The following is a 13,449-nucleotide window of genomic DNA, read 5'->3' as shown; positions in this document are numbered from 1 at the left end:
GTGAAATAAACCAGACACATATGTGTAAATATCATATAGTTTCCCTAGTATAAAAACTCAAAAGGAGAAGTACAAATAGAAAGGTGTAATGCAAGTAAAAGGAAAGCAGCACCTTGAGGACTAATTAATCAAGAGAAGGAAAGGCGAAGAGCTAGGAAACATGACAATGTCAAGCCATACAGTTATATGTATAAGATGGACAAGGCAATGTTCCTGAGAATCTCCAGAAGATTTTTGAATCTAGCAGTAAATTGGAAAGATTCTCACCCTGACTAACTGTATATACTGATACCTGTGAACTAAGCAACTGCACTGCAGATGGTAATCTGTAATAGTAGTTTCAAGTTTGGAATGTCTGTCATTCTGGTCTTCTGAATATGGGGTGCTTATCATGACATGCCAGTTGCTGCTATGCTTTCTCTTGAGTAGATGGTTGTTCAAAAAGAAGGAAGTGGTGAATGAAGGCAAGAGACAGGAAAAGGAATAATGTGGGACTGTCCTGCTTCAAGGTTGTATATGGTTAGATTTTTGGATTTATGTGTAAACACAAGAAGTATATAATTAGTTATGCCTATTTTAAAAATATATTCTAATTTTTAAATGTTTTTATCATATTCTGTAGGGACTTAAAGTTCAACATATCAATTCTTGATGAAAAATACCTGTTCCATGTTATGCCTAAGATGTTTGATATTCAGACAGATAGTGAGGCTAAGCTTAACAGCCTAAATTGTATGGTAATAACAATAAGCTTGTCTTCTAGATGGTTAGCAACCTAAGTTTGCAGACGAAAATTAGAGAAAAAGGAGGGCTGCAAGGAAAGCCATCATTCTGGCCCTGGCCTTCCAAGGTCAATTAAGACTCAGGACATATGAGAACTTGTACTTTTACATCATGTAACTCGGTAGTGTCCCAAGTTTTCTGATCAAGGAGATTATGGGGTCAAAGAGGAAAGTGATCGATGATGTAGAATGTGCCTAAAGAGAGTCATATGAAGAGAAAACATTTTCTCAGGCTTTCACAGACAGCACATTGGCCAAGCAATGGGCGTGACTCATCCACATGGCTGACACTGACAAAGGTTCTACAATCTGAGGTACAGGATCTCAGGATAAATCTTGAGGGGATGTCACTGACCTTCTCAGACCCAAAAGCTACAACTCTTGTTGCATAGGTCCTGCTTTACCTTGATCTTAACCATCCAGCAGAAAAGTATAAAAAAGAAATATAAGAAGTAAAGCCATGCTGTTATGTTGTGCTATAGTGGACTCAGGTCAACAATTTTTGTCATTGCCAGTCAAGTGGAAGACACAATACTATGGGCTACTGGACTCTTTTAGAATATTTTGCTGAGTTTACACATCTATAATATTTAAGTGGGGGCCTGGCCCTAGCTCAGTCCTTTCAGTGGCTTCTTCCGCAAAGCTGTCAGCCTCAGGTTCCTGGAGTTCGAACCTCACAACTCTCCCGCTGGCCAAAAGTGCCCTAAAGGCATTCGAGGACGGAAAAAAAAAAAAAAAACTTTATAATATTTAAGTGATGGAACTTAACAAAAAAAGGGGATAGAGATGAATGTCCATTTTATCTGTGTTCAAAGTGGCTAGGATAGATATATAGTTACATTCTCTTAATGAATACAGTGATTTGTTCTAATGGTGTTTGTAAATAGGATATCATGTCCGCATCTTGCACAGCAATTAACCACTAGGAAGATTGTATGCAATGTGTTAATTATTGAAACTGTCCTACCAATTTTATTTGAAACTCTCTCATTGTTATTTGCTTCTCAATAAAATTATGAAAAAAAAAGAAAGAAAAATATCACTCTGAGAAGTCAACAGAGGAAGATTTTCAAGGTCACACTGAATACTCCAACTTTCATTACAACCTTTAGCTGCAAGGATAAAAGAGAAAATTTGTTTTTTTAGTCTCTGCTGCCACCCCACTCCTGTAGAAGAGAGAGAAATGCATTGGCTGGCTCACCTCAAGAGCTATTCTTCCTTACATAAAGAAATTGATGAGCCCTGGGTGATGGTGAAGGCCTGTAATCTCAGCCCTCTGGGAGGCTGAGGCTGGTGGGTTTCAAGTTGAAGCCAAGTCCTGGGCAATTTTGTGACTTAGAAAGGTCCTATCTCAAAACAGAATATAGGCTCTGATATAGCTCAGTGTGATGAACATGGATTCAATCCCCAGCACCAAAAGAAGATGATTGATAGATACACAGACAGATGGGTAGAGATAGATGATAGACAAATAACTAACAGATGAAGTAGGAAAATGAAGAGTTCCAGAAAAGAAATGGTAATTTAAATAATAGTAAGCTGAACAACCAAAAAAGATAGACCCTGAAGTATTTCCCTTGGTTATAAATGGGATCTCCTCTCAGTCTGTTATTAAACTGTTTGTCAACATCTCATTCACTACTATTTCTTTCATTTACTCAACAAGTATATGTTGAGCCTTTGCGTTCATATAAGCCACTGCCCTCATTTCTTGAGAGACAAGGGTAAGTAAAACCAGCCAAATTTCCCTTCTCTGAGAGCAGGGCACAGGAAAATAATAAGACTGTGGGGGGGGAAAGGTATTGACAAGGGCAGTACTAAACAACTGAGGAGAACCCAGCATGGTGACCCATACCTATAATCTCAGCTACTCAGGAGGCTGAGGCAGAAGCATTAGAACTTCAAGCAAGGCCCAGCCAGAGCAACATAGCAAGATTCTGTCTAAATAAATAAATAGAAAGGAATGAGGACACTATTGTCATTACAGCAAATGCATAGGCCTGAGAAACACCATACCTCTTGAAGGGAAGCTTGGAGCAAGAGCAGGCCCATCATGCAGAACCATGTAGGCTGATGGGTCTACACTCAGCCATCCTACTCGATTTTCTGCAGACCAGAGACATGATTCAATATTTGGTGGTGGGGGAGAAAGAAAGAAAGAAAGTGGCACTACATCCAGGTGGCATGAGAGAGTTTGATACCAAATGGCTGGAGTTAATAACCTCAGACCTGGATAAAGAGGTAAAAAGAGGAGATCTAAGGGGGAAGATTTAGGAAGAAAAAAAACAAAGCTGGGTCAAGGTTCTGTTGGCCTTTGCACTCTGTGGAGCCCTACAACAGCTTCTTCATGGCCTTAAGAGACCATTTACTAGCTAAATGGTCTTGCCCCATTTCTCCCGTGCCTGTGACCAGTGTTCTCAACTCTCGCTGATCATTAGAATAATACAGGGTGGGCCCCCCCAACCAAATGTAGATGGGCATTCCACAACTTAACTTCAACATGTCAAGGTCCTGATAGACAGAGATAGACTAAGGAATTACCCCAAATTAAAAGAGTCTCAGATAGGACAACTGAATACAACGTGGGTGCTAGCAAAGAACACCGGTGCAACAACTGGCAAAATGGGTAAGTCTGCAGAACAGGTATCAATTAGTTCCTCGATTTTGATGTTGATACTGTTATGCAAATGAGGAACATTTGAAAGAGCTGCCTGAAATATATAAATTAATATTTCTTAGTTCTTTTGCATCTTTCTTAAAAGTCTAAATCACTTCCAAATAAAATGTGAACCACCACCAATCCTCAAGCCAAGCCCAGACTCATATATCAACATGTTGGGGATAGGAACTCTTTACAAAAGCTAAGGAGCCAATTCTAAATTTTCTAGAATTAAAGTCTCCCTCCTGGAAGGGATCAAAACTAAGAAAGGTAACTGTTGTTCCAAAATCCTCCCTACCCTACTGGGAAACAAAGCAGATTGGGTAGTTTCTGAAAATCACCTCTTCCTCAAACAAACTACCTCTACTGTCAACTTCTGACTGACAAATAATTTTATCCTATTCCTACACAGTAGGATGCTCCCCTCCCAGTGGAAACCAACAGATACTAAATACCATCCACTCCTTGCAAATACAGCTATAAGCAAATGAGGCTTAATTTGCTTTGATTAATAAGGAGGCAGCAAAAGGCTGACCGTGCACTGGAGGATACAAGAGAAAAACAAAAGACAGGGATCGTTGCCCAGAAATGCAACGGGAAAAAACACGGAAGGTTAAACAACATAAAAAGATCTCTGGATTCTGATTCAATTTTAGTAGTTGTGAAAACAAGGCTCTTGGCTATTTGCATATAAATGTGCTGGAGGTGGGGGAGCTGCAGAACTCAGCTGTGCATTCTAACTTTCTCCTTAAAATCTGTTCCCAAAGCAGCTGCAGGAATCAGCTGCAAATTCCAGATCTAAAAATGAAAATCACAGGGCTGAACAGGGGAGGAGGCAGAGAGGAGGGAGGGAGGGAGGACACCACCGAGTGGTGCCCCACTTAACCCACCAGGGCCTGCAGCCCATTCACACTGTCTGGGAGCCTTTAAAGGTCTCCAGGCCCAGGCTGCACCCTACAGCCCTACATCAGAATCACTGCAGAAAGGGGCTCAGGTAGCCTGCCAATTTCCCAGGCAATTAGGATGAGCAGCTTTGTTAAACTGTAGATCAGGAGTCTGTCCACAAACTTTGTCTGTAATAAGCAAGAAAAGTAAATATTGTAGGCTTTGTGTCTCCACTGAAACTGCTAGACTTTCCACTGTGCAGCCACAAATGTTACCAGTAAGTGTGTGTGTGTGTGTGTGTGTGTGTGTGTGTGTGTGTAGAAGACTTATTTACAAAACACTGATTGGCAGGCCACTCTCTGACCCTCACTGATCTGAGTACAGTCTTGGGAGCAGCATCTCCTGGATGCTTGCTAGAAACACTGAATCCCAAACTCCAGCACAGAACCCTCTTGAATAACATCTGGTGTTTTAACAAGGTCCCAAGATGATGGTAGCACTCCAAAATGGGAAAAGCTGGCATAAGGCAAACGATCATAAGTGATGACCAGCTCCTGGAGTCCAGACAGCTGGGCTGAGTCTTATAGCACCAACCTTTTTGTCCTTAAAAGTGTCCTCAGCATTCATTCAGGAGTCATTCTGGCCCTTTGCCTATTGAGGAATTTTGAAAGGTATAAAATAGTACAGAAATGTGAATCATCAGCAGGGGCAGCAAAAGCACTGGCTTCTTGCCAAAGAGGTTGCTGCCCAGTATGCAGGTGCCAGACACTGTGTCCTCAGTAGGCTTGAGGATGGGCAGGGCTGGCTCTGCAGGCTGTCATTTCACAGGCCAAGGAGCTTTTATCCCCGCCTTTGCCAGGCCACTGTTCCCAGCTGCACAACTGCAGAGCCCAAGAACAGTCACCATTTGCCTGCTGAACTAGGACAGCCTGAAGGGGCTGAATCCCACCAACTCAACTCCATGACTCTGATGTTGGCTTTTTCCATTTCCATCTATCTCTGCCCTGGGCAGGGAGACACTGCTCACCCAGGCAACCCCTGTGCCTGGCAAAGTGTCTTAGCTCAAGAACTTTTCATGAAATAAATGGGCACAGAAAGTAAGATGCTCCATTCTGGGGGTATCCATCTTCTGGCCCCAAATGCCCATACTGACTGGTGGCCTTCCTGCATTAGCAAGCAGAAGGCTTGCGGGTTTTCATTTGTTCCAGAGAAGCCAGGTTAACATTCCTTTGCTGTAACAGAGCTCTGACAAATGAGAACAGAAGCTGTTCTTCAATCTGCTGCCACAAACAGATGGCCTAAGGGCCTGTGTCCTGGCCCAGAAGGTTAATGTGACTTCGGAAGGTGCTTCCAGAGTGCTCTCCAAGCAAAGACACTGAGCAGGAAGGCAATGAACTGAGCAGCTCTCTCCAAGTGCCTGTCTACCAGTCATCCGGGACTAGCTGTTGTCAGAGGATGTTTGCCATGTCCTAGAAAAATACTCTCCCCGAAAAGCTCTGCCAGTGATTAGAGCATGAGGACAGTGTACACGCTGCTTCATAAACTCTTGCACCTGCCTTCAAGGTGTCTCTGCGGAACTCAGCTTTGACACATTGTGTGGAGTGGACTTGGAGAGGAGGCATGAGGGGATGTCACACTGCCATTGAGGACTGGGACAGTTCCCTGAGCATCAGCAGCTAGGAGAGCTAGCATGATCCAGAGAAATTTCTTCTCTTCTCTGATCTGTAGCACAGATACCTCCCCTGAGCACTGTTGGAGGCTTCTGGCTCAGGGCTGGGATTCTATACTCCTAAGAGCTCAGCACCCTGAGCAAGGAGGAAAGAGCCTGTGTCCCCTTCTCTTTAAGATAGGCACAGCTTGTGAACAGCAGGAGATGATGTTCTGACTTCTAACAGATGCTCACAACATTGCAAGGAAACACCATCCTAAGAAACTTGACTATCCCCAGAAAGCCCCAGGTGATGAAGCAATTGAGATCTGGGTCATATGCCTAGCTGATCTCCCAGCTGACCTGCCAGCTGCTTAAGCGAGCTGTACTTCTAAGCCCTCCCCCAGGAACGGTGAAAGTGGTTCCTCTCTCTCCAGTCAGGTTGCCCCATCTGAAATTGTGGAATACAGTCTGTGCCTACATTCTACCCAGTGGGCAGACTTGTGACCAAGTAAATCAATGTCCCTAATAGCCTTAAATTTGAGGCTATTTTTAGGCACCAATAGTATGCATAAACTTTCTTAAGACCTTTTCTGCACATCCAATCATTCCCATTATTGAACTTAGCATCTTATTAGAGCCCTCTCCTATGGTACAAGGCTGAATATGTAATTGTGTATCAGATATTGTAACCCCAATACATGAATCTGTATTGCCTCTTCTATGTTCATCCTGTCTTACACCAAAACACCTTTTGCATGTGTATTTAGTGCTGCCATCAATTAGGTTACAGAAGTCAACATTCCCAGACCCCAATTTCAACATCAGACTGACACCTCTGGCTTCTGTCCATATTTCTCCATTATTTATTTATTTGTTTATTTATTATGTAGAGCATCTTGCTATGCAGCTCAGATTCATAATGATCCTTCTGTCTCAGCCTCCCCAGCACTGGGATTACAGGCAAGCACCACCACATCCTGTTTCAGGGACAGCACTGCATGTGGTTCCGGAGATCAAACCTGGGACCTTGCGTTTGCCAGGCAAGCTCTTAGACCCCTGGGCTATCCCCCCAGACCCTTCCTCTCCATTCTTTTTTAAAAAATTCTTTTATTCATTTTAATGAGAAAAAAGGATAAAATAGCAATGAAACAGCTTCAAAAGGGGGATATAAAGGACCACTTTGTAGTGAAACACACACACATACACAAACACATATTACAAGATAGTTAGGATAGATATACAGCCACTTTCTCTCAGTACAATGAGAAGGTCCATACCAATATTGCCCAGACAAGATATGCTATCTGCATCTTGCCCCGTGAATAACTATCCAAAGTTTTATATTCTCAATTTTATTTATTTTTTCTGTTATGTGTTCAACCAAAGATGACCTTTCATCTTTGTTTCCCCCAATCTCTTAATAAAAGTTATTTTTTTCTACACCATGTATGAGATTTTTTTAATGTATTTTAGGGATGGGTCTACAGGGTGTTCAGGGTCTCACTACTAGATCGGACTCATAGTGATCCACCTCTTCGCAGCCTCCCAAGAGCTGGGATTATAGGTGCGCGCCACCACGTCCACTCTCAATTGCTGTCTCAGAGTGCCCCAGGGGGTGGGGTCAGCACTGCAGACCCATGGATCGAACCCCTGGTCCCTTCATCTGCCTAAGCATGCACTTTAATCTGCTGAGCTATTTGACCAGCCCTATGAGATTATTTCGATCAATTCTTATTACAACAGATTTTTACTAGTTTCCATAAATTCAGATAACACTGTACAGTTATTGATAGATACTACTCTATGCTATTTATAAATGTCAACAAATCATATCTTTTTTAAAATAGAGTAAAATAATAGAAAAGACATTAGAATTATTACACAATTTTTAAAAAATGCAAGATGATAGGCATTCAGCAGTGGTTCTTATTTTACACATTGCCATATTCAATGTAGTTGTTCATAATACCAGATGTAAGCATGTAAAATTGGTCACAAATCATACCTTCTTTCACTATTTGAATGGAATTTTCTTACAAAATAGAGATTATATTTTCTTTTTTTATTTTATTTAGAAACAAATATCAATGAGACAGTTTCAAAACTGACTAATAGGACAGTTTCAATAATTAATATATTGTACATTGTTATCTTCTTAGCGGTTATCCATAGTACAAGATGCAGACATGATATCCTGTCCAAACACTATTAGTACAAATCCCTCCTCTCATTGAACCAAGCGAAAGCAGCTGTATATCTAGCCTAACTATTCTGCATATACAGATACAAAATGATCCTTCCTTTGTATTGCCCTTTTTTGTTTAATCCTGTCAGAAATGGGTATTCTATTGGCATCTAAATACTATAGGTGCATGACTTCAGCAAAACAATCCAACACAGTCCGGCAGCCCACAATAGTAGGGGGTTATCCTCAGAAGTTGTTGACTTGAGCCTTTTACAGCTCAGCATATTAATGTGGCTTTACTTTATATACCTCATTTTTATGCTTTTCTGCTGGATGGTTAAGACCAAGATAAAGCAAGTCCTGTATAACAAGAAATGTAACTTTTGTATCTGATAAGATCAGTCAAGCTGTGTTGGTTATTTTTCTCTCATTAATAGGACAAAATTCCTGATGCCTAGAGTTAAAGAAGGAAAGGTTTATTGAGTACACAGTTTGTAAAAGTTTCAGTCCATACTTGGCTGACACATGACAGAGGGCAACAGTTCACGACAGCAAAAGACAGCAAAAGCAACAAAAGCAAAAAGGGAAAGGCACAAGAAAAGACTCTTTTTTGTCCCTTGTATCGTATGTAAGCTCCCCATCTTAGGGTGGGTGAATCTCTCACACTCATAACCCCAGCACTAGACAATGAGTCAATCACACACTCTAGAGTCAGCCACCCCCACAACTGCATGAGGCTTCGGGGTCCCATATAGATACATAACCCTAATGGCCCCAATGCCTCCATTTATGTCAGTATTGCCCTCACAGAAGGATCTAATTGTTTCTGGGTTCACGGTTTGTTTTGTTGTTGATATACTGACACTGTCTTAGAGGCTGCTCTCAAGGTCACCTTGGCCCTGGCTGTCACAGGTTCCCCATTTTTTAAAGAAGAAAGTAAGACTGGCATGTAATGCCCCTCTTAGCTTGCTCCTGGCCAGCTGACCAAGCTTTGTGTTCTGTACTAACTACTTGATGACTGTGTGCTCTTACATTATCAAACTTTGCAGATGGTCTGGGGTAGGAGCCCAGCAATACATTTTAACAAACCGTACCAGGGAGTCTGATGTACAGTGAGGTGTTAGAATCATTATCCTGTACTAGTGGGGCAAACATTAGACACAACTGGGAAGTTTCAAAGAACTTGACCCAACAAAAACTCTTTGGTAATGGAACCCAGGTGTCATTCCCCTTAAAGCTGCAGGGGATTACAACCAAACATGCTAGACCAGAACTTGTAATTTAACAAGAGTTCAAGGTCATGTGAATGCACATTAAAATTTGAGAATTTTGGAAGCAATATCTTATCACGGCCCTTGGCAAAATGCTTAATAAATTCCACAAAAGGGATAAAAACAACTATTCTAATTCTCATAGGTTTGGAGAATAAAATGGAAATTTATGGCAAAGTGATACATTAAGTAAAGTATAAAGATTTGTTCATTAGGTCATTTACTCTAAAAGGTTCAGTAAGTGACTCTTATGTGCTCTGTATCCTTTTAGATTCAGAAGAGAAGATAGTGAAGAAGAAAGACCCTGTGCTGAAAAGCACAGCAGGAAAGACAAGACATTAAATACAAAATTATGCAACAAATTAAAAGCATAACTTGATGAATGCTAAAAAAAAAAAAGGGAATCAATCAAGTTTGTTAGTACATGTTATATGCACTTTTCTTTCTCTCAGCTGAGTGGGTTTTACTTCTCTGCCCTCCCACAAAAGTAAGGTGAAAACTTACCAGAGAAAAATCAATGATTAGGGTCAAGGGATCTAGAAGGATTTGGACAAAAGATATTGACTTAATTTGGATTCCCCTCAAACAGACCCTGAAACAAGGACTTGAGCAAAGATAGGTTACATGTGAGGAAATCCCATGAAACACAAATGAGGACATGGAGAAAAGAGAGAAGCCAAAGAAAGGAACACCAAGGAGGGAATAGAGCTCACTGGGGAACCTCAGGAGAAAAGCTGGGACACATTTCAGAACCATCTCTCAGGAAGTTTAGGAATCAAAAGCATTTATCCAGTCATTATGCTCTTCACAGATTGAGAGCACCCAGGAGCATTATCTCCTCTGTACTCTTAGGTCAGACAATCGAGCTGCTGAGCTGAGCTGAGCTGAGCTGAGCTGAGCTGAGCTGAGCTGAGCTGAGCTACTGCACTGGAAAGTGGATCCTCAAATGTTGTTGCCATGGCACCAGCAGCAGTGTCACTTGGGGACCTGCAATAAATGCTAATTCTCAGATCCCATCTGAGAGCCTTTAAATCAGAATCTATGAGGGTTGTGCCCATTGGACTGTGTTAAGCAGCCTGGCCAGGGATTGTGGTACCAACTGAAGTTTGAGAACTCTCATAGTTAAAATACTCTCAGGCAGGAAAGAAAGCATTCCAGTACTTGAGAATGGAAGCTGAGATTGTCTTGAGATACATCAGGTGAGTTTAGGTGAGTGATAGGGCTGCAGGACAGGCTTCATCTGTAACCACCACACCCTGTATTTACCCATACATTCTAGGTTTTTCATGTCTTCACCATCAACATTTTTAAGCCTTTACACTTTGTCTGATATTATACTCAGAGCTCAGAACATCAAGAAATAAGACACACAGGTTCTCATGAATTTGTAGTCTGTTGGGAAACACCAGGTTATGATCTGCTCAGAGAAGTAAAAGCTCCTTGAACTTAAGCAAACTTCCTGGTCCACAGCCGTATTGCCTAGGGGTTGTGTTAAAATGTAGTTCAGAAGATTTGGGGTTTTAGTCCAAAAACACTTTGAGTAGCAAGGCCTTAGAAGACATTCAAGCTGAGATCTGAAGGATAAGTAACAGGTGGTCAGGCTACAAAGATGCGAACCAACTGTTATTTCTTGCCCAGGACTGAATGTTTTCCTGGGAAGTGGGCTACAAGGGCTCAAACTTAGCTGTATGGTTACTTGGAAGAAAGAATAAAGATATGAGAGTGTAAACCAAGGATTCATGAAGTCCCTGAAGGTATAATGTGGTCCCAATGCTTATTTCTCTTTAAAATTCATATGATCAAACCCTAGCCATCTGAAAAGAATACAATTACACAGAAATGAATCCTAATCTAAAGAAATTTCATAAAATTCCTAGCAAATGCTGTGCCAGCCCCACCCCAGGCCCACCGCCCACCGAGATGACCACCAAAACTGGACAATAGTGGCGCATTTCTGTAATCCCAGCACTGGGGAGGCTGAAACAGGAGGATCACTATGAGTCTGAGCTGCACGGTGAGGCTCTGTACCAAATACATAAGTTAAAAATAAAAATAAAAATAATGATCCTAAGTATAATCTATGGGATGCTAAAGAATAAACATTGACAATACAAGAAAGTGAGAAAAACATTATATTACATAAATGAGAAATTCAAGAATATGACAGAAGCCACTCAAAGAATCAAGCAAAACCCCATTATATTAACAGCATATTTCTCAACAGAAACTTTGTAGGCGAGAAGAGAATGGGTTGGTGTATTCAAGAAAGAAAAATAAAAACTTACCAATCAAGAACACTAAAGGTAGTAAAACTATCCCTCAGAAATACAGTAGAAATACAATGTTTCTCAAGAAGAAACTGAAAAAAATTACCACTACTAGAATAGACCTATAAGAAACTTTTAAAGGATTACTACACTAGATACAATGGGATAACCACAATCATGGAAACACATAAACGTATAAAACTCACCAGCAGAGCAGATGCACAAAGTAGAAATAAGACAGTCTAACTTTATTTTGAATAAAAACCAAACAAGAAGATTCAATAATAAGGTCGGAAAAAATAAAGAATATACAAAACAATCAGAAAACAAAATGACAGAAGGAATTTAATATTTATAAAAAATAACTTGATTATAAATAGACTAAATCACCAAATTAAAAGACAAAAACTGAGTAAATGGATTAGAAACACCCATCTATATGCTACCTATAAGAAACTTACTTTAATACTGCTAATATTGTATAGATAAGATAATATGCATATATATTCTACTCTGAATAATTACTGCAAAGACAACAAGAGGCAATGTAACAATTATTGTAACTTCCCTACTAAACTGTTTTGAAGCGCGTTTTAATTGTTATATCATTTTTTCAGAGCTCAGAACATCTTTAAAATAAAAGAATTTAAAACTTCAAAGAGAAAAAATGTCATTACATATAGATAAATTGATCAATTCAGAAAGAAGATATATCAATTATAAATATATGTTCCTCCAGGACTTGAATACTCTATTGTAAATGTGTAAAAATTTACTAAAATAAAAGAGAAGGGCTGGGGAGATGGCTCAGTGGAATAAGTACTTCCCTGGCAAGCGCAAGGGCCTGAGTTCAATCCCCGGTTCCGCAACAAAACAAAACAAAACAAAAAGAAAAAAAAAAAGAAAAAGAAAAAAGAAAAGAAAAAATAAAATGATTCAACCTATACAGCTATGAAGTGTTTTCCCTATGACCTATAATATATAATGGTGGACTAACAAATGTATTTTTATAAAAATGAAAAGATCAACTTCAAAAAACTTAAAAGGAGAGAAAGTTCTAATACAATCATAGGTGGGGACATCACTCACCCTTTAGCAACTGAAAGATTATACAAATGGAAAATTAACAAAAATATTTCAGAGTTAGAAAATACTACAGAGGAAATAAACAACATATACTTACAGAACATTTCATCTAACAGCAGAAAAATATAAAGTCTTATAAAGAGCACATGGAATATCCTCTAGAACAAATCACATATTAGATCAAATATCCTATATTAATAATTTTAATTGATATTACTTCATTATCTTTTCCATTTACAACAGAAGAAAGTGAAATCAACAAGAAAAAAAATGGGAATATGAGAACTTGTACTGTAACGTCATGTAACTCAGTAGTGTCCCAAATTTTCTGATCAAGGAGATTATGGGGCCAAAGAAGAATGTGATCGACGATGTAGAGTGTGCCTAAGGAGAGTCACATGGAGAGAAAACATTCTCTCAAGCTTTCACAGAGAGCACATTGGCCAAGCAATGGCCATGACTCATCCACATAGCGGACACTGACAAACAATCTGAGGTACAGGATCTCAAGACAAATCCTGAGGGGATTTCACTGACCTTATCAGACCCAAAAGCTACAACTCTTGTTGCATAGGTCCTGCTTTATCTTGGTCTTAACCACCCATCAGAAAAGTATAAAAACGAAGTATAAGAAGTAAAGCCATGCTGTTATGTTGAGCTATA

Source organism: Octodon degus, unplaced genomic scaffold, assembly GCF_000260255.1.
Source record: "Octodon degus isolate 3935 unplaced genomic scaffold, OctDeg1.0 scaffold00073, whole genome shotgun sequence".
Classification (NCBI taxonomy): Eukaryota; Metazoa; Chordata; class Mammalia; order Rodentia; family Octodontidae; genus Octodon; species Octodon degus.
This window is presented reverse-complemented; position numbering follows the sequence as displayed.